Source organism: Xiphophorus hellerii, chromosome 20 (assembly GCF_003331165.1).
Source record: "Xiphophorus hellerii strain 12219 chromosome 20, Xiphophorus_hellerii-4.1, whole genome shotgun sequence".
NCBI lineage: Eukaryota > Metazoa > Chordata > Actinopteri > Cyprinodontiformes > Poeciliidae > Xiphophorus > Xiphophorus hellerii.
Window position 1 is genome coordinate 27,460,339 of NC_045691.1, and position 21,540 is coordinate 27,481,878.

The following is a 21,540-nucleotide window of genomic DNA, read 5'->3' on the forward strand; positions in this document are numbered from 1 at the left end:
CCGTTTTCTTCCCCAAACTCTGTCTGTTTTATTACAAATTGTCAAAATCATGAAATCATGCAATCATACATTGAACATTCCTTTGTGCATTCATGTCCATGTGTCCTTCCGTTGCTCCAAAACAACCATATTCCATCTACTTCAATAAACAACATCAGGCCCCACCAGCTGTGACAGCATCCATGGGCCAAATCAAAACAATTCAACAATCGATTTAAATCTTACAGATTTACATAAAAAGAAAACTATTCCTCAAGTTCAGTGAAATTGTAAGGCTACTAATTTCTTTGAATTGTAATAACTCTGAAAAATGTAATCATATTATTAGTTCTATAATTTAATATGGGCATATTTAGAGGACTAGATCTAGCTTAAGCTAGTACAGTAGAATCAATTACAAGGTAGTAGGGGAAAAGTGGTAACTATGGAAGTAAATTTGTGCCATCAGAATTTGAATAAAAATTGCCTCTGAAATTTGAATATTGTATATTAGTGCTTACTTTTTCAGTGTTAAAATAAATTCAAAATATATTTTTAACCTAAAAAAATTTCAGTGTCATTATTTGTACATGAAAAAAAAATTCAGTGTCATTATTTGTACATGGTTGCAATTTTCATTTATTAAAAAAATTCACATTCCTATTTCAAAGTGATCAAATTTTCAATATACATATTTTTCACAGTTTAAATTTTCAGTGTTAAAAAATTCAGCATATAAAAAAATTCAACTTTTCAAAATTCGAATGCAATATTTTCAGTGTCCTCCAATTCAACTTGCTCAAATTCGCTGTCTCAAATTCAACGTCTAAAAATTCGCTGTAAAAATGGCGAGGTTACTCCAGGTCACAGACATTAGCAATGGATGTCAGATTCCAGGACCCAGCTAATCACGTGACGCAACCGTCATATTGAAGAAATACCAGCGTCACCGAGGCTGGCGACCATGGAGGCGACCGCAAACCCAACGGTGAGTTTAATGCTTTCATATTTCTGTATTATATTTTATTTTGCGCATGAAGTTTGATACATTATCTTAAATCTTGATTTAAAACACGGTTTGGGCCGTTGTTAATCTTACACCATGTAGTGCTGGCAGATTACTTCTAGCTACCCACTAGCCCCCCCAGCCCCTCCCCGCTACCCCTCACCCAATTTACCCCGTTTTATTTCAAAAAGAAATACCACTTGCGCCAAGTCTAGAATCTTGAAAGAGAACTGATGGGTGGCGACTTTCTGGGTTGTTTGATGTTGTCTTAGGTGAGACTGAGACAGGCAGTCTTAGTAAAGTCGTAATTTTTCAGGAGATGCTACCGCTAATGTACTAAGCTAATATGGCTGCCTTGTGTGCTTCAAGGAGGGGCTGTGAACACTACCGACATTAATTATAACCACAACCCCATTCTGTTCAGCTACTGTATTGTTCAGGTGACTTCATTTATGAATTAATTAAGAAATTTATTGTCATTACAACATCATCCAAAACACTGCTTCTCTTATCTGACAAGTGTTGATATACAATATTAATTTACATTCTTTTTACTTTGCGGTATAAAACCTCGTTCTGTTACCTAGCAACACTATAAACAACTCCCTTTGTTTTTTCAATTGATCTTAACTCATTTTCAAGAAAAATATATGCTTGTAAGTACATCTGTTAACTTATTTTAGATTAAATATCATAATTTAATTTATATTACTGTGATTTCTCAATACTGACCTTCTGATTTCAAAAAACTTTTTTATTTTACTGACAATTTTTTTGACATGTTTTTTTTTTTTCTCTTTTAATAAATGAAAATTGCAACCATGTACAAATAATGACACTGAATTTTTTTTTCATGTACAAATAATGACGCTGAAATTTTTTTAGGTTAAAAATATATTCTGAATTTATTTTAACACTGAAAAAGTAAGCACTAATATACAATATTCAAATTTCAGAGGCAATTTTTATTCAAATTCTGATGGCACAAATTTACTTCCATAGGTAACGTCTATAATAAATGTTTGAAACTGATGAGAACTGATTTCCGGTACATGTAACAGAGTAACTTTAACACTTCCTATCAAAAGATAACACAACCCGTCAGGATACCACCGAAATCTTAATAAGGTTGGGTCGGAGAGTGTATCGAAGTTTAGATACATGTAGCAAACTTCTATAACGGCTGTTTTACGACCGTTATAGCTACAAACCGTAATTATGAAACAAAATCACTCTTTTTCCCTCGAACGTCTAAACACGTCTAGCAAGTAATTACGAAATCAGCACCGAATGAACTTGTAAATTTACATTTTAGCGGGGACAGTTTCCACCAGCTTCACACTACTAACATGTCAACAAGAACAGCTTTAGCGAACGAAGAACGACCGCCATATTTTTCCTCAAACTCTGTCTGAGGCGCAAGGGGGAAAGGGGCGGGGCTCCTCACTCTAGGTCTCCTGGTGAAACGCTGTCTATAATTTGGCTCTAACAAAACTGGAAACATCAGTATGAGACCTGAAAGAGCGTAGGGACACCCTAGAGCAACGCATGGAAGGAGCAGAGAGTAGAAAGGGTAGAAAGGTACTCAACTTTTTCTACTACTTTTACACGACTTCACAGGCCCTCGCATACAGGTGCTGGTGCGAGGGCCTTCACAGGCCAGGGCCTTCACATGCCTTCGCATCCAGGTGGCGGTGCGAGGGCCTTCACAGGCCAGGTCATTCAAGGATCCCTGGCCTTCACAGGCCCTCGCGTCCACGTGGCGGTGCGAGGGCCTTCACAGGTCATTCAAGGATCGCTGGCCTTCACAGGCCCTCGCGTCCACGTTCGGTGCGAGGGCCTTCACAGGCCAGGTCATTCAAGGATCCCTGGTCTTCACAGGCCCTCGCGTCCACGTTCGGTGCGAGGGCCTTCACAGGCCAGGTCCTTGAAGGATCCCTGGCCTTCACAGGCCCTCGCGTCCACGTTCGGTGCGAGGGCCTTCACGGGCCAGGTCCTTGAAGGATCCCAGGCCTTCACAGGCCTTACCACATTACCACGTGGTCGTCTTATTCAAGCACTTCTGAGGTAACAGCCTGCGATGTCATCGATGACATCACGTTCGTTTTGTCGGTCTGATGTCATCAGTGACAGTCAGGGACGGACGTGATGTCATCGATGACATCGCAGGCTGTTACCTCAGAAAAAATATTTTTTATACCTATGTTACATGTCTCAGCTGTATTGAAAGAGTTGTAACAATTGATGTTTGTTTTGTTTTGTCTCTTCTCCTTTCTTCCGAGTGGGAAGCCTGTAAACAAGAACAGCTTTAGCGAACGAAGAACGACCGCCGTTTTCTTCCCCAAACTCTGTCTGTTTTATTACAAATTGTCAAAATCATGAAATCATGCAATCATACATTGAACCTTCCTTTGTGCATTCATGTCCATGTGTCCTTCCGTTGCTCCAAAACAACCATATTCCATCTACTTCAATAAACAACATCAGGCCCCACCAGCTGTGACAGCATCCATGGGCCAAATCAAAACAATTCAACAATCGATTTAAATCTTACAGATTTACATAAAAAGAAAACTATTCCTCAAGTTCAGTGAAATTGTAAGGCTACTAATTTCTTTGAATTGTAATAACTCTGAAAAATGTAATCATATTATTAGTTCTATAATTTAATATGGGCATATTTAGAGGACTAGATCTAGCTTAAGCTAGTACAGTAGAATCAATTACAAGGTAGTAGGGGAAAAGTGGTAACTATGGAAGTAAATTTGTGCCATCAGAATTTGAATAAAAATTGCCTCTGAAATTTGAATATTGTATATTAGTGCTTACTTTTTCAGTGTTAAAATAAATTCAAAATATATTTTTAACCTAAAAAAATTTCAGTGTCATTATTTGTACATGAAAAAAAAATTCAGTGTCATTATTTGTACATGGTTGCAATTTTCATTTATTAAAAAAATTCACATTCCTATTTCAAAGTGATCAAATTTTCAATATACATATTTTTCACAGTTTAAATTTTCAGTGTTAAAAAATTCAGCATATAAAAAAATTCAACTTTTCAAAATTCGAATGCAATATTTTCAGTGTCCTCCAATTCAACTTGCTCAAATTCGCTGTCTCAAATTCAACGTCTAAAAATTCGCTGTAAAAATGGCGAGGTTACTCCAGGTCACAGACATTAGCAATGGATGTCAGATTCCAGGACCCAGCTAATCACGTGACGCAACCGTCATATTGAAGAAATACCAGCGTCACCGAGGCTGGCGACCATGGAGGCGACCGCAAACCCAACGGTGAGTTTAATGCTTTCATATTTCTGTATTATATTTTATTTTGCGCATGAAGTTTGATACATTATCTTAAATCTTGATTTAAAACACGGTTTGGGCCGTTGTTAATCTTACACCATGTAGTGCTGGCAGATTACTTCTAGCTACCCACTAGCCCCCCCAGCCCCTCCCCGCTACCCCTCACCCAATTTACCCCGTTTTATTTCAAAAAGAAATACCACTTGCGCCAAGTCTAGAATCTTGAAAGAGAACTGATGGGTGGCGACTTTCTGGGTTGTTTGATGTTGTCTTAGCTGAGACTGAGACAGGCAGTCTTAGTAAAGTCGTAATTTTTCAAGAGATGCTACCGCTAATGTACTAAGCTAATATGGCTGCCTTGTGTGCTTCAAGGAGGGGCTGTGAACACTACCGACATTAATTATAACCACAACCCCATTCTGTTCAGCTACTGTATTGTTCAGGTGACTTCATTTATGAATTAATTAAGAAATTTATTGTCATTACAACATCATCCAAAACACTGCTTCTCTTATCTGACAAGTGTTGATATACAATATTAATTTACATTCTTTTTACTTTGCGGTATAAAACCTCGTTCTGTTACCTAGCAACACTATAAACAACTCCCTTTGTTTTTTCAATTGATCTTAACTCATTTTCAAGAAAAATATATGCTTGTAAGTACATCTGTTAACTTATTTTAGATTAAATATCATAATTTAATTTATATTACTGTGATTTCTCAATACTGACCTTCTGATTTCAAAAAACTTTTTTATTTTACTGACAATTTTTTTGACATGTTTTTTTTTTTTCTCTTTTAATAAATGAAAATTGCAACCATGTACAAATAATGACACTGAATTTTTTTTTCATGTACAAATAATGACGCTGAAATTTTTTTAGGTTAAAAATATATTCTGAATTTATTTTAACACTGAAAAAGTAAGCACTAATATACAATATTCAAATTTCAGAGGCAATTTTTATTCAAATTCTGATGGCACAAATTTACTTCCATAGGTAACGTCTATAATAAATGTTTGAAACTGATGAGAACTGATTTCCGGTACATGTAACAGAGTAACTTTAACACTTCCTATCAAAAGATAACACAACCCGTCAGGATACCACCGAAATCTTAATAAGGTTGGGTCGGAGAGTGTATCGAAGTTTAGATACATGTAGCAAACTTCTATAACGGCTGTTTTACGACCGTTATAGCTACAAACCGTAATTATGAAACAAAATCACTCTTTTTCCCTCGAACGTCTAAACACGTCTAGCAAGTAATTACGAAATCAGCACCGAATGAACTTGTAAATTTACATTTTAGCGGGGACAGTTTCCACCAGCTTCACACTACTAACATGTCAACAAGAACAGCTTTAGCGAACGAAGAACGACCGCCATATTTTTCCTCAAACTCTGTCTGAGGCGCAAGGGGGAAAGGGGCGGGGCTCCTCACTCTAGGTCTCCTGGTGAAACGCTGTCTATAATTTGGCTCTAACAAAACTGGAAACATCAGTATGAGACCTGAAAGAGCGTAGGGACACCCTAGAGCAACGCATGGAAGGAGCAGAGAGTAGAAAGGGTAGAAAGGTACTCAACTTTTTCTACTACTTTTACACGACTTCACAGGCCCTCGCATACAGGTGCTGGTGCGAGGGCCTTCACAGGCCAGGGCCTTCACATGCCTTCGCATCCAGGTGGCGGTGCGAGGGCCTTCACAGGCCAGGTCATTCAAGGATCCCTGGCCTTCACAGGCCCTCGCGTCCACGTGGCGGTGCGAGGGCCTTCACAGGTCATTCAAGGATCGCTGGCCTTCACAGGCCCTCGCGTCCACGTTCGGTGCGAGGGCCTTCACAGGCCAGGTCATTCAAGGATCCCTGGTCTTCACAGGCCCTCGCGTCCACGTTCGGTGCGAGGGCCTTCACAGGCCAGGTCCTTGAAGGATCCCTGGCCTTCACAGGCCCTCGCGTCCACGTTCGGTGCGAGGGCCTTCACGGGCCAGGTCCTTGAAGGATCCCAGGCCTTCACAGGCCTTACCACATTACCACGTGGTCGTCTTATTCAAGCACTTCTGAAGGAACAGCCTGCGATGTCATCGATGACATCACGTTCGTTTTGTCGGTCTGATGTCATCAGTGACAGTCAGGGACGGACGTGATGTCATCGATGACATCGCAGGCTGTTACCTCAGAAAAAATATTTTTTATACCTATGTTACATGTCTCAGCTGTATTGAAAGAGTTGTAACAATTGATGTTTGTTTTGTTTTGTCTCTTCTTCTCCTTTCTTCCGAGTGGGAAGCCTGTAAACAACAACAGCTTTAGCGAACGAAGAACGACCGCCGTTTTCTTCCCCAAACTCTGTCTGTTTTATTACAAATTGTCAAAATCATGAAATCATGCAATCATACATTGAACATTCCTTTGTGCATTCATGTCCATGTGTCCTTCCGTTGCTCCAAAACAACCATATTCCATCTACTTCAATAAACAACATCAGGCCCCACCAGCTGTGACAGCATCCATGGGCCAAATCAAAACAATTCAACAATCGATTTAAATCTTACAGATTTACATAAAAAGAAAACTATTCCTCAAGTTCAGTGAAATTGTAAGGCTACTAATTTCTTTGAATTGTAATAACTCTGAAAAATGTAATCATATTATTAGTTCTATAATTTAATATGGGCATATTTAGAGGACTAGATCTAGCTTAAGCTAGTACAGTAGAATCAATTACAAGGTAGTAGGGGAAAAGTGGTAACTATGGAAGTAAATTTGTGCCATCAGAATTTGAATAAAAATTGCCTCTGAAATTTGAATATTGTATATTAGTGCTTACTTTTTCAGTGTTAAAATAAATTCAAAATATATTTTTAACCTAAAAAAATTTCAGTGTCATTATTTGTACATGAAAAAAAAATTCAGTGTCATTATTTGTACATGGTTGCAATTTTCATTTATTAAAAAAATTCACATTCCTATTTCAAAGTGATCAAATTTTCAATATACATATTTTTCACAGTTTAAATTTTCAGTGTTAAAAAATTCAGCATATAAAAAAATTCAACTTTTCAAAATTCGAATGCAATATTTTCAGTGTCCTCCAATTCAACTTGCTCAAATTCGCTGTCTCAAATTCAACGTCTAAAAATTCGCTGTAAAAATGGCGAGGTTACTCCAGGTCACAGACATTAGCAATGGATGTCAGATTCCAGGACCCAGCTAATCACGTGACGCAACCGTCATATTGAAGAAATACCAGCGTCACCGAGGCTGGCGACCATGGAGGCGACCGCAAACCCAACGGTGAGTTTAATGCTTTCATATTTCTGTATTATATTTTATTTTGCGCATGAAGTTTGATACATTATCTTAAATCTTGATTTAAAACACGGTTTGGGCCGTTGTTAATCTTACACCATGTAGTGCTGGCAGATTACTTCTAGCTACCCACTAGCCCCCCCAGCCCCTCCCCGCTACCCCTCACCCAATTTACCCCGTTTTATTTCAAAAAGAAATACCACTTGCGCCAAGTCTAGAATCTTGAAAGAGAACTGATGGGTGGCGACTTTCTGGGTTGTTTGATGTTGTCTTAGGTGAGACTGAGACAGGCAGTCTTAGTAAAGTCGTAATTTTTCAGGAGATGCTACCGCTAATGTACTAAGCTAATATGGCTGCCTTGTGTGCTTCAAGGAGGGGCTGTGAACACTACCGACATTAATTATAACCACAACCCCATTCTGTTCAGCTACTGTATTGTTCAGGTGACTTCATTTATGAATTAATTAAGAAATTTATTGTCATTACAACATCATCCAAAACACTGCTTCTCTTATCTGACAAGTGTTGATATACAATATTAATTTACATTCTTTTTACTTTGCGGTATAAAACCTCGTTCTGTTACCTAGCAACACTATAAACAACTCCCTTTGTTTTTTCAATTGATCTTAACTCATTTTCAAGAAAAATATATGCTTGTAAGTACATCTGTTAACTTATTTTAGATTAAATATCATAATTTAATTTATATTACTGTGATTTCTCAATACTGACCTTCTGATTTCAAAAAACTTTTTTATTTTACTGACAATTTTTTTGACATGTTTTTTTTTTTTCTCTTTTAATAAATGAAAATTGCAACCATGTACAAATAATGACACTGAATTTTTTTTTCATGTACAAATAATGACACTGAAATTTTTTTAGGTTAAAAATATATTCTGAATTTATTTTAACACTGAAAAAGTAAGCACTAATATACAATATTCAAATTTCAGAGGCAATTTTTATTCAAATTCTGATGGCACAAATTTACTTCCATAGGTAACGTCTATAATAAATGTTTGAAACTGATGAGAACTGATTTCCGGTACATGTAACAGAGTAACTTTAACACTTCCTATCAAAAGATAACACAACCCGTCAGGATACCACCGAAATCTTAATAAGGTTGGGTCGGAGAGTGTATCGAAGTTTAGATACATGTAGCAAACTTCTATAACGGCTGTTTTACGACCGTTATAGCTACAAACCGTAATTATGAAACAAAATCACTCTTTTTCCCTCGAACGTCTAAACACGTCTAGCAAGTAATTACGAAATCAGCACCGAATGAACTTGTAAATTTACATTTTAGCGGGGACAGTTTCCACCAGCTTCACACTACTAACATGTCAACAAGAACAGCTTTAGCGAACGAAGAACGACCGCCATATTTTTCCTCAAACTCTGTCTGAGGCGCAAGGGGGAAAGGGGCGGGGCTCCTCACTCTAGGTCTCCTGGTGAAACGCTGTCTATAATTTGGCTCTAACAAAACTGGAAACATCAGTATGAGACCTGAAAGAGCGTAGGGACACCCTAGAGCAACGCATGGAAGGAGCAGAGAGTAGAAAGGGTAGAAAGGTACTCAACTTTTTCTACTACTTTTACACGACTTCACAGGCCCTCGCATACAGGTGCTGGTGCGAGGGCCTTCACAGGCCAGGGCCTTCACATGCCTTCGCATCCAGGTGGCGGTGCGAGGGCCTTCACAGGCCAGGTCATTCAAGGATCCCTGGCCTTCACAGGCCCTCGCGTCCACGTGGCGGTGCGAGGGCCTTCACAGGTCATTCAAGGATCGCTGGCCTTCACAGGCCCTCGCGTCCACGTTCGGTGCGAGGGCCTTCACAGGCCAGGTCATTCAAGGATCCCTGGTCTTCACAGGCCCTCGCGTCCACGTTCGGTGCGAGGGCCTTCACAGGCCAGGTCCTTGAAGGATCCCTGGCCTTCACAGGCCCTCGCGTCCACGTTCGGTGCGAGGGCCTTCACGGGCCAGGTCCTTGAAGGATCCCAGGCCTTCACAGGCCTTACCACATTACCACGTGGTCGTCTTATTCAAGCACTTCTGAAGGAACAGCCTGCGATGTCATCGATGACATCACGTTCGTTTTGTCGGTCTGATGTCATCAGTGACAGTCAGGGACGGACGTGATGTCATCGATGACATCGCAGGCTGTTACCTCAGAAAAAATATTTTTTATACCTATGTTACATGTCTCAGCTGTATTGAAAGAGTTGTAACAATTGATGTTTGTTTTGTTTTGTCTCTTCTCCTTTCTTCCGAGTGGGAAGCCTGTAAACAAGAACAGCTTTAGCGAACGAAGAACGACCGCCGTTTTCTTCCCCAAACTCTGTCTGTTTTATTACAAATTGTCAAAATCATGAAATCATGCAATCATACATTGAACATTCCTTTGTGCATTCATGTCCATGTGTCCTTCCGTTGCTCCAAAACAACCATATTCCATCTACTTCAATAAACAACATCAGGCCCCACCAGCTGTGACAGCATCCATGGGCCAAATCAAAACAATTCAACAATCGATTTAAATCTTACAGATTTACATAAAAAGAAAACTATTCCTCAAGTTCAGTGAAATTGTAAGGCTACTAATTTCTTTGAATTGTAATAACTCTGAAAAATGTAATCATATTATTAGTTCTATAATTTAATATGGGCATATTTAGAGGACTAGATCTAGCTTAAGCTAGTACAGTAGAATCAATTACAAGGTAGTAGGGGAAAAGTGGTAACTATGGAAGTAAATTTGTGCCATCAGAATTTGAATAAAAATTGCCTCTGAAATTTGAATATTGTATATTAGTGCTTACTTTTTCAGTGTTAAAATAAATTCAAAATATATTTTTAACCTAAAAAAATTTCAGTGTCATTATTTGTACATGAAAAAAAAATTCAGTGTCATTATTTGTACATGGTTGCAATTTTCATTTATTAAAAAAATTCACATTCCTATTTCAAAGTGATCAAATTTTCAATATACATATTTTTCACAGTTTAAATTTTCAGTGTTAAAAAATTCAGCATATAAAAAAATTCAACTTTTCAAAATTCGAATGCAATATTTTCAGTGTCCTCCAATTCAACTTGCTCAAATTCGCTGTCTCAAATTCAACGTCTAAAAATTCGCTGTAAAAATGGCGAGGTTACTCCAGGTCACAGACATTAGCAATGGATGTCAGATTCCAGGACCCAGCTAATCACGTGACGCAACCGTCATATTGAAGAAATACCAGCGTCACCGAGGCTGGCGACCATGGAGGCGACCGCAAACCCAACGGTGAGTTTAATGCTTTCATATTTCTGTATTATATTTTATTTTGCGCATGAAGTTTGATACATTATCTTAAATCTTGATTTAAAACACGGTTTGGGCCGTTGTTAATCTTACACCATGTAGTGCTGGCAGATTACTTCTAGCTACCCACTAGCCCCCCCAGCCCCTCCCCGCTACCCCTCACCCAATTTACCCCGTTTTATTTCAAAAAGAAATACCACTTGCGCCAAGTCTAGAATCTTGAAAGAGAACTGATGGGTGGCGACTTTCTGGGTTGTTTGATGTTGTCTTAGCTGAGACTGAGACAGGCAGTCTTAGTAAAGTCGTAATTTTTCAAGAGATGCTACCGCTAATGTACTAAGCTAATATGGCTGCCTTGTGTGCTTCAAGGAGGGGCTGTGAACACTACCGACATTAATTATAACCACAACCCCATTCTGTTCAGCTACTGTATTGTTCAGGTGACTTCATTTATGAATTAATTAAGAAATTTATTGTCATTACAACATCATCCAAAACACTGCTTCTCTTATCTGACCAGTGTTGATATACAATATTAATTTACATTCTTTTTACTTTGCGGTATAAAACCTCATTCTGTTACCTAGCAACACTATAAACAACTCCCTTTGTTTTTTCAATTGATCTTAACTCATTTTCAAGAAAAATATATGCTTGTAAGTACATCTGTTAACTTATTTTAGATTAAATATCATAATTTAATTTATATTACTGTGATTTCTCAATACTGACCTTCTGATTTCAAAAAACTTTTTTATTTTACTGACAATTTTTTTTTTTTTCTCTTTTAATAAATGAAAATTGCAACCATGTACAAATAATGACACTGAATTTTTTTTTCATGTACAAATAATGACACTGAATTTTTTTTTCATGTACAAATAATGACACTGAAATTTTTTTAGGTTAAAAATATATTCTGAATTTATTTTAACACTGAAAAAGTAAGCACTAATATACAATATTCAAATTTCAGAGGCAATTTTTATTCAAATTCTGATGGCACAAATTTACTTCCATAGGTAACGTCTATAATAAATGTTTGAAACTGATGAGAACTGATTTCCGGTACATGTAACAGAGTAACTTTAACACTTCCTATCAAAAGATAACACAACCCGTCAGGATACCACCGAAATCTTAATAAGGTTGGGTCGGAGAGTGTATCGAAGTTTAGATACATGTAGCAAACTTCTATAACGGCTGTTTTACGACCGTTATAGCTACAAACCGTAATTATGAAACAAAATCACTCTTTTTCCCTCGAACGTCTAAACACGTCTAGCAAGTAATTACGAAATCAGCACCGAATGAACTTGTAAATTTACATTTTAGCGGGGACAGTTTCCACCAGCTTCACACTACTAACATGTCAACAAGAACAGCTTTAGCGAACGAAGAACGACCGCCATCTTTTTCCTCAAACTCTGTCTGAGGCGCAAGGGGGAAAGGGGCGGGGCTCCTCACTCTAGGTCTCCTGGTGAAACGCTGTCTATAATTTGGCTCTAACAAAACTGGAAACATCAGTATGAGACCTGAAAGAGCGTAGGGACACCCTAGAGCAACGCATGGAAGGAGCAGAGAGTAGAAAGGGTAGAAAGGTACTCAACTTTTTCTACTACTTTTACACGACTTCACAGGCCCTCGCATACAGGTGCTGGTGCGAGGGCCTTCACAGGCCAGGGCCTTCACATGCCTTCGCATCCAGGTGGCGGTGCGAGGGCCTTCACAGGCCAGGTCATTCAAGGATCCCTGGCCTTCACAGGCCCTCGCGTCCACGTGGCGGTGCGAGGGCCTTCACAGGTCATTCAAGGATCGCTGGCCTTCACAGGCCCTCGCGTCCACGTTCGGTGCGAGGGCCTTCACAGGCCAGGTCATTCAAGGATCCCTGGTCTTCACAGGCCCTCGCGTCCACGTTCGGTGCGAGGGCCTTCACAGGCCAGGTCCTTGAAGGATCCCTGGCCTTCACAGGCCCTCGCGTCCACGTTCGGTGCGAGGGCCTTCACGGGCCAGGTCCTTGAAGGATCCCAGGCCTTCACAGGCCTTACCACATTACCACGTGGTCGTCTTATTCAAGCACTTCTGAAGGAACAGCCTGCGATGTCATCGATGACATCACGTTCGTTTTGTCGGTCTGATGTCATCAGTGACAGTCAGGGACGGACGTGATGTCATCGATGACATCGCAGGCTGTTACCTCAGAAAAAATATTTTTTATACCTATGTTACATGTCTCAGCTGTATTGAAAGAGTTGTAACAATTGATGTTTGTTTTGTTTTGTCTCTTCTCCTTTCTTCCGAGTGGGAAGCCTGTAAACAAGAACAGCTTTAGCGAACGAAGAACGACCGCCGTTTTCTTCCCCAAACTCTGTCTGTTTTATTACAAATTGTCAAAATCATGAAATCATGCAATCATACATTGAACATTCCTTTGTGCATTCATGTCCATGTGTCCTTCCGTTGCTCCAAAACAACCATATTCCATCTACTTCAATAAACAACATCAGGCCCCACCAGCTGTGACAGCATCCATGGGCCAAATCAAAACAATTCAACAATCGATTTAAATCTTACAGATTTACATAAAAAGAAAACTATTCCTCAAGTTCAGTGAAATTGTAAGGCTACTAATTTCTTTGAATTGTAATAACTCTGAAAAATGTAATCATATTATTAGTTCTATAATTTAATATGGGCATATTTAGAGGACTAGATCTAGCTTAAGCTAGTACAGTAGAATCAATTACAAGGTAGTAGGGGAAAAGTGGTAACTATGGAAGTAAATTTGTGCCATCAGAATTTGAATAAAAATTGCCTCTGAAATTTGAATATTGTATATTAGTGCTTACTTTTTCAGTGTTAAAATAAATTCAAAATATATTTTTAACCTAAAAAAATTTCAGTGTCATTATTTGTACATGAAAAAAAAATTCAGTGTCATTATTTGTACATGGTTGCAATTTTCATTTATTAAAAAAATTCACATTCCTATTTCAAAGTGATCAAATTTTCAATATACATATTTTTCACAGTTTAAATTTTCAGTGTTAAAAAATTCAGCATATAAAAAAATTCAACTTTTCAAAATTCGAATGCAATATTTTCAGTGTCCTCCAATTCAACTTGCTCAAATTCGCTGTCTCAAATTCAACGTCTAAAAATTCGCTGTAAAAATGGCGAGGTTACTCCAGGTCACAGACATTAGCAATGGATGTCAGATTCCAGGACCCAGCTAATCACGTGACGCAACCGTCATATTGAAGAAATACCAGCGTCACCGAGGCTGGCGACCATGGAGGCGACCGCAAACCCAACGGTGAGTTTAATGCTTTCATATTTCTGTATTATATTTTATTTTGCGCATGAAGTTTGATACATTATCTTAAATCTTGATTTAAAACACGGTTTGGGCCGTTGTTAATCTTACACCATGTAGTGCTGGCAGATTACTTCTAGCTACCCACTAGCCCCCCCAGCCCCTCCCCGCTACCCCTCACCCAATTTACCCCGTTTTATTTCAAAAAGAAATACCACTTGCGCCAAGTCTAGAATCTTGAAAGAGAACTGATGGGTGGCGACTTTCTGGGTTGTTTGATGTTGTCTTAGCTGAGACTGAGACAGGCAGTCTTAGTAAAGTCGTAATTTTTCAAGAGATGCTACCGCTAATGTACTAAGCTAATATGGCTGCCTTGTGTGCTTCAAGGAGGGGCTGTGAACACTACCGACATTAATTATAACCACAACCCCATTCTGTTCAGCTACTGTATTGTTCAGGTGACTTCATTTATGAATTAATTAAGAAATTTATTGTCATTACAACATCATCCAAAACACTGCTTCTCTTATCTGACAAGTGTTGATATACAATATTAATTTACATTCTTTTTACTTTGCGGTATAAAACCTCGTTCTGTTACCTAGCAACACTATAAACAACTCCCTTTGTTTTTTCAATTGATCTTAACTCATTTTCAAGAAAAATATATGCTTGTAAGTACATCTGTTAACTTATTTTAGATTAAATATCATAATTTAATTTATATTACTGTGATTTCTCAATACTGACCTTCTGATTTCAAAAAACTTTTTTATTTTACTGACAATTTTTTTGACATGTTTTTTTTTTTTTCTCTTTTAATAAATGAAAATTGCAACCATGTACAAATAATGACACTGAATTTTTTTTTCATGTACAAATAATGACGCTGAAATTTTTTTAGGTTAAAAATATATTCTGAATTTATTTTAACACTGAAAAAGTAAGCACTAATATACAATATTCAAATTTCAGAGGCAATTTTTATTCAAATTCTGATGGCACAAATTTACTTCCATAGGTAACGTCTATAATAAATGTTTGAAACTGATGAGAACTGATTTCCGGTACATGTAACAGAGTAACTTTAACACTTCCTATCAAAAGATAACACAACCCGTCAGGATACCACCGAAATCTTAATAAGGTTGGGTCGGAGAGTGTATCGAAGTTTAGATACATGTAGCAAACTTCTATAACGGCTGTTTTACGACCGTTATAGCTACAAACCGTAATTATGAAACAAAATCACTCTTTTTCCCTCGAACGTCTAAACACGTCTAGCAAGTAATTACGAAATCAGCACCGAATGAACTTGTAAATTTACATTTTAGCGGGGACAGTTTCCACCAGCTTCACACTACTAACATGTCAACAAGAACAGCTTTAGCGAACGAAGAACGACCGCCATATTTTTCCTCAAACTCTGTCTGAGGCGCAAGGGGGAAAGGGGCGGGGCTCCTCACTCTAGGTCTCCTGGTGAAACGCTGTCTATAATTTGGCTCTAACAAAACTGGAAACATCAGTATGAGACCTGAAAGAGCGTAGGGACACCCTAGAGCAACGCATGGAAGGAGCAGAGAGTAGAAAGGGTAGAAAGGTACTCAACTTTTTCTACTACTTTTACACGACTTCACAGGCCCTCGCATACAGGTGCTGGTGCGAGGGCCTTCACAGGCCAGGGCCTTCACATGCCTTCGCATCCAGGTGGCGGTGCGAGGGCCTTCACAGGCCAGGTCATTCAAGGATCCCTGGCCTTCACAGGCCCTCGCGTCCACGTGGCGGTGCGAGGGCCTTCACAGGTCATTCAAGGATCGCTGGCCTTCACAGGCCCTCGCGTCCACGTTCGGTGCGAGGGCCTTCACAGGCCAGGTCATTCAAGGATCCCTGGTCTTCACAGGCCCTCGCGTCCACGTTCGGTGCGAGGGCCTTCACAGGCCAGGTCCTTGAAGGATCCCTGGCCTTCACAGGCCCTCGCGTCCACGTTCGGTGCGAGGGCCTTCACGGGCCAGGTCCTTGAAGGATCCCAGGCCTTCACAGGCCTTACCACATTACCACGTGGTCGTCTTATTCAAGCACTTCTGAGGTAACAGCCTGCGATGTCATCGATGACATCACGTTCGTTTTGTCGGTCTGATGTCATCAGTGACAGTCAGGGACGGACGTGATGTCATCGATGACATCGCAGGCTGTTACCTCAGAAAAAATATTTTTTATACCTATGTTACATGTCTCAGCTGTATTGAAAGAGTTGTAACAATTGATGTTTGTTTTGTTTTGTCTCTTCTCCTTTCTTCCGAGTGGGAAGCCTGTAAACAAGAACAGCTTTAGCGAACGAAGAACGACCGCCGTTTTCTTCCCCAAACTCTGTCTGTTTTATTACAAATTGTCAAAATCATGAAATCATGCAATCATACATTGAACCTTCCTTTGTGCATTCATGTCCATGTGTCCTTCCGTTGCTCCAAAACAACCATATTCCATCTACTTCAATAAACAACATCAGGCCCCACCAGCTGTGACAGCATCCATGGGCCAAATCAAAACAATTCAACAATCGATTTAAATCTTACAGATTTACATAAAAAGAAAACTATTCCTCAAGTTCAGTGAAATTGTAAGGCTACTAATTTCTTTGAATTGTAATAACTCTGAAAAATGTAATCATATTATTAGTTCTATAATTTAATATGGGCATATTTAGAGGACTAGATCTAGCTTAAGCTAGTACAGTAGAATCAATTACAAGGTAGTAGGGGAAAAGTGGTAACTATGGAAGTAAATTTGTGCCATCAGAATTTGAATAAAAATTGCCTCTGAAATTTGAATATTGTATATTAGTGCTTACTTTTTCAGTGTTAAAATAAATTCAAAATATATTTTTAACCTAAAAAAATTTCAGTGTCATTATTTGTACATGAAAAAAAAATTCAGTGTCATTATTTGTACATGGTTGCAATTTTCATTTATTAAAAAAATTCACATTCCTATTTCAAAGTGATCAAATTTTCAATATACATATTTTTCACAGTTTAAATTTTCAGTGTTAAAAAATTCAGCATATAAAAAAATTCAACTTTTCAAAATTCGAATGCAATATTTTCAGTGTCCTCCAATTCAACTTGCTCAAATTCGCTGTCTCAAATTCAACGTCTAAAAATTCGCTGTAAAAATGGCGAGGTTACTCCAGGTCACAGACATTAGCAATGGATGTCAGATTCCAGGACCCAGCTAATCACGTGACGCAACCGTCATATTGAAGAAATACCAGCGTCACCGAGGCTGGCGACCATGGAGGCGACCGCAAACCCAACGGTGAGTTTAATGCTTTCATATTTCTGTATTATATTTTATTTTGCGCATGAAGTTTGATACATTATCTTAAATCTTGATTTAAAACACGGTTTGGGCCGTTGTTAATCTTACACCATGTAGTGCTGGCAGATTACTTCTAGCTACCCACTAGCCCCCCCAGCCCCTCCCCGCTACCCCTCACCCAATTTACCCCGTTTTATTTCAAAAAGAAATACCACTTGCGCCAAGTCTAGAATCTTGAAAGAGAACTGATGGGTGGCGACTTTCTGGGTTGTTTGATGTTGTCTTAGGTGAGACTGAGACAGGCAGTCTTAGTAAAGTCGTAATTTTTCAGGAGATGCTACCGCTAATGTACTAAGCTAATATGGCTGCCTTGTGTGCTTCAAGGAGGGGCTGTGAACACTACCGACATTAATTATAACCACAACCCCATTCTGTTCAGCTACTGTATTGTTCAGGTGACTTCATTTATGAATTAATTAAGAAATTTATTGTCATTACAACATCATCCAAAACACTGCTTCTCTTATCTGACAAGTGTTGATATACAATATTAATTTACATTCTTTTTACTTTGCGGTATAAAACCTCGTTCTGTTACCTAGCAACACTATAAACAACTCCCTTTGTTTTTTCAATTGATCTTAACTCATTTTCAAGAAAAATATATGCTTGTAAGTACATCTGTTAACTTATTTTAGATTAAATATCATAATTTAATTTATATTACTGTGATTTCTCAATACTGACCTTCTGATTTCAAAAAACTTTTTTATTTTACTGACAATTTTTTTGACATGTTTTTTTTTTTTCTCTTTTAATAAATGAAAATTGCAACCATGTACAAATAATGACACTGAATTTTTTTTTCATGTACAAATAATGACACTGAATTTTTTTTTCATGTACAAATAATGACACTGAAATTTTTTTAGGTTAAAAATATATTCTGAATTTATTTTAACACTGAAAAAGTAAGCACTAATATACAATATTCAAATTTCAGAGGCAATTTTTATTCAAATTCTGATGGCACAAATTTACTTCCATAGGTAACGTCTATAATAAATGTTTGAAACTGATGAGAACTGATTTCCGGTACATGTAACAGAGTAACTTTAACACTTCCTATCAAAAGATAACACAACCCGTCAGGATACCACCGAAATCTTAATAAGGTTGGGTCGGAGAGTGTATCGAAGTTTAGATACATGTAGCAAACTTCTATAACGGCTGTTTTACGACCGTTATAGCTACAAACCGTAATTATGAAACAAAATCACTCTTTTTCCCTCGAACGTCTAAACACGTCTAGCAAGTAATTACGAAATCAGCACCGAATGAACTTGTAAATTTACATTTTAGCGGGGACAGTTTCCACCAGCTTCACACTACTAACATGTCAACAAGAACAGCTTTAGCGAACGAAGAACGACCGCCATCTTTTTCCTCAAACTCTGTCTGAGGCGCAAGGGGGAAAGGGGCGGGGCTCCTCACTCTAGGTCTCCTGGTGAAACGCTGTCTATAATTTGGCTCTAACAAAACTGGAAACATCAGTATGAGACCTGAAAGAGCGTAGGGACACCCTAGAGCAACGCATGGAAGGAGCAGAGAGTAGAAACGGTAGAAAGGTACTCAACTTTTTCTACTACTTTTACACGACTTCACAGGCCCTCGCATACAGGTGCTGGTGCGAGGGCCTTCACAGGCCAGGGCCTTCACATGCCTTCGCATCCAGGTGGCGGTGCGAGGGCCTTCACAGGCCAGGTCATTCAAGGATCCCTGGCCTTCACAGGCCCTCGCGTCCACGTTCGGTGCGAGGGCCTTCACAGGCCAGGTCATTCAAGGATCCCTGGTCTTCACAGGCCCTCGCGTCCACGTTCGGTGCGAGGGCCTTCACAGGCCAGGTCCTTGAAGGATCCCTGGCCTTCACAGGGATCCTTCATCGATGACATCACATTCGTTTTAATGACATCTGTGCCTCTTCCTTTTTCTATATATATATATATACATACACCCTTCAAATATCGCCACCAGCCGCCACTGGCTGAGAGTAAAGTCAGAGGTTGCCCAGGGTTAAGCGGCAGAATTTGATTCGGGGCCTCTGCTTCTCGTTAAGCACGTTGCCAACGGTTACAGATTTTCAATAAAGACTCCATGCAATCTGGTAGTTTATGTGACTGAGCTTAAATGCAGTCACAGATAATTGGTTAATATATGCCGAGCTATAAATAATGAAGATTAATATTTGCACCTTTGCAAAGAAAACGGGCCAATTAATGTAAATATTCAATTTTAAACAATTTAATTTTGTTATCTACACTGCAACTGTCCATTTAAGATTCAACAATTCTCTGTCTCAGTTGTATTTAGGTCTAACAAGCACACAACGTCTTTCCAACGTCCCACCAGAAGCGGCTTTGTCTTTTTTGCGGATGTAACTTGTGTGTCAGATTTATGGGAATACCAGAAACACACAAATACAAAGGTTCTGGTTGGACCTTTGCATTAATAGTTTTTTTAAAGGGATTAATTGGTTTCAACACATTAAAATTTATGTATATAATTAAAGTCCTGGCCCCAGTTTGTAATGTAGGTAACAATGAAAAAGTTCAAGAGGTTGTGGTAAAATAACCTCTGTGCTTTTTTCTGTGGACCTAAAAGAAGTGATCATACATATGATATTCTCATAATATCAACGTTTTGTGAACCTTACGCCATCATGCATTTGTAGAGAAATTTTTTTCAGTTTAAAATTTCTATGGAACTAAATAAGTGACATATTTAGCTCTGTCAAGGAAAGTAATTGTTTAGGCTTCAGTTAACTCTCACCGATACATTTTAGTTAAGTAAACTCCTGATGCCACGCCAGTTGTGAGGCTGGAAAGCCACCAGTTCAAGTCGTGACCACATGCCTGTGTATATGTGTGTGTATTTGTGTGAGAGAACCAGAGGGTGGGCTCTAATTTCAGTATTGATATCACAGATATCACTCACCAGGCACCAAACTGTCTGAACGCTTAAAAAGAAGCCCCTCGCAGCAATAAATCCTCCCTTTTGCCATCAGAGACCTCGATATGCATCCTCTCAGTGACTCGATTTTACTAATTGTTTGAAAATTCTCCTCCCGTGCCGGGGGACAGGCTTTTTCTGTTGATACTTCCTTCATTATTTAGCAGATCCCTTTTGACTGCTGTGCGTGTCTTCTCACCAAACCATTTCACAAAAGCCACCAGGTCAAAGGTGTGACATCAAATGTTGAGCGACGAATGAATCAGAGGAGGGCGGGGAACTATTCCCGCTTCCCTGTGCTGTCAATTCATAAAACATGGCCGAATATCAAGGACCATCACAGCAGAGATCGACAGACGGTGGTCGTCCCAGGTCATAAATCCACCAATCTATATTTCAAGAGTTATCTTGTGAAAGCGAAGCCCCTGTGTTTCTCCACAATGAGTTATAAAAGATTCTCTTTTGTTTTCCTCTGTTCGTTTTATTTTTTTTAATCTTAGTTTTTAAGTGCCTCATCAATATTTCATCCACCTGGTCCTCTTGACGTTTGGGCAGATGCTTTGATGTTAGCACTCCCCACCTGAATCCAATGTATTTTTAATAATCTCTCTGACAAGCACCAGTCCCATTGTACTCGGCATTCGGCCATCAAAAAGTATTAGTTTATGATAATGGAGAGGTGTCCACTAAAAGAAATGACAACAAAGACAGGATTAAACACAGAATCACTTAAGAGGGAGGGGGCGGGGGGGGACTTGTATTGGAGACGTCAAATAAATTTTTCACTTAGGTTTTAGAAGTTTCACTATAAAAACTGCTGCATGAAAATTAGTCTGTTAAAAAAAAAAAACAAATAGCCAGAATTTTGTTTAATTAACTTAGAATAACACAATTAAAAATTTGGCATGTTAATTTTCACATTTTAAAATAACTTTTTGACAACAAAAAGCCTCTTTGTTCACAATTC

The 21,540-nt window shown here is 38.8% G+C and overlaps 6 long non-coding RNA genes across 6 annotated transcripts; all 6 read left to right on the forward strand.

Annotated features, from left to right (window-relative positions):
* Window positions 1-252: 252 nt before the first annotated feature.
* LOC116709972 (uncharacterized) lies at window positions 253-2,204 on the forward strand. The gene is made up of 2 exons (XR_004337013.1): window positions 253-418; window positions 1,988-2,204. It is a non-coding gene; the product is annotated as an uncharacterized LOC116709972 (long non-coding RNA).
* A 1,355-nt stretch (window positions 2,205-3,559) lies between these two features.
* On the forward strand, window positions 3,560-5,518 carry LOC116709965 (uncharacterized). The gene is made up of 2 exons (XR_004337010.1): window positions 3,560-3,732; window positions 5,302-5,518. It is a non-coding gene; the product is annotated as an uncharacterized LOC116709965 (long non-coding RNA).
* Window positions 5,519-6,883: 1,365 nt separating this feature from the next.
* LOC116709973 (uncharacterized) lies at window positions 6,884-8,835 on the forward strand. The gene is made up of 2 exons (XR_004337014.1): window positions 6,884-7,049; window positions 8,619-8,835. It is a non-coding gene; the product is annotated as an uncharacterized LOC116709973 (long non-coding RNA).
* A 1,362-nt stretch (window positions 8,836-10,197) lies between these two features.
* Window positions 10,198-12,169, forward strand: LOC116709987 (uncharacterized). Its single transcript, XR_004337018.1, has 2 exons — window positions 10,198-10,363; window positions 11,953-12,169. It is a non-coding gene; the product is annotated as an uncharacterized LOC116709987 (long non-coding RNA).
* A 1,362-nt stretch (window positions 12,170-13,531) lies between these two features.
* Window positions 13,532-15,484, forward strand: LOC116709991 (uncharacterized). Its single transcript, XR_004337020.1, has 2 exons — window positions 13,532-13,697; window positions 15,268-15,484. It is a non-coding gene; the product is annotated as an uncharacterized LOC116709991 (long non-coding RNA).
* A 1,355-nt stretch (window positions 15,485-16,839) lies between these two features.
* Window positions 16,840-18,830, forward strand: LOC116709955 (uncharacterized). The gene is made up of 2 exons (XR_004337007.1): window positions 16,840-17,012; window positions 18,614-18,830. It is a non-coding gene; the product is annotated as an uncharacterized LOC116709955 (long non-coding RNA).
* The last annotated feature ends 2,710 nt before the right edge of the window (window positions 18,831-21,540 follow it).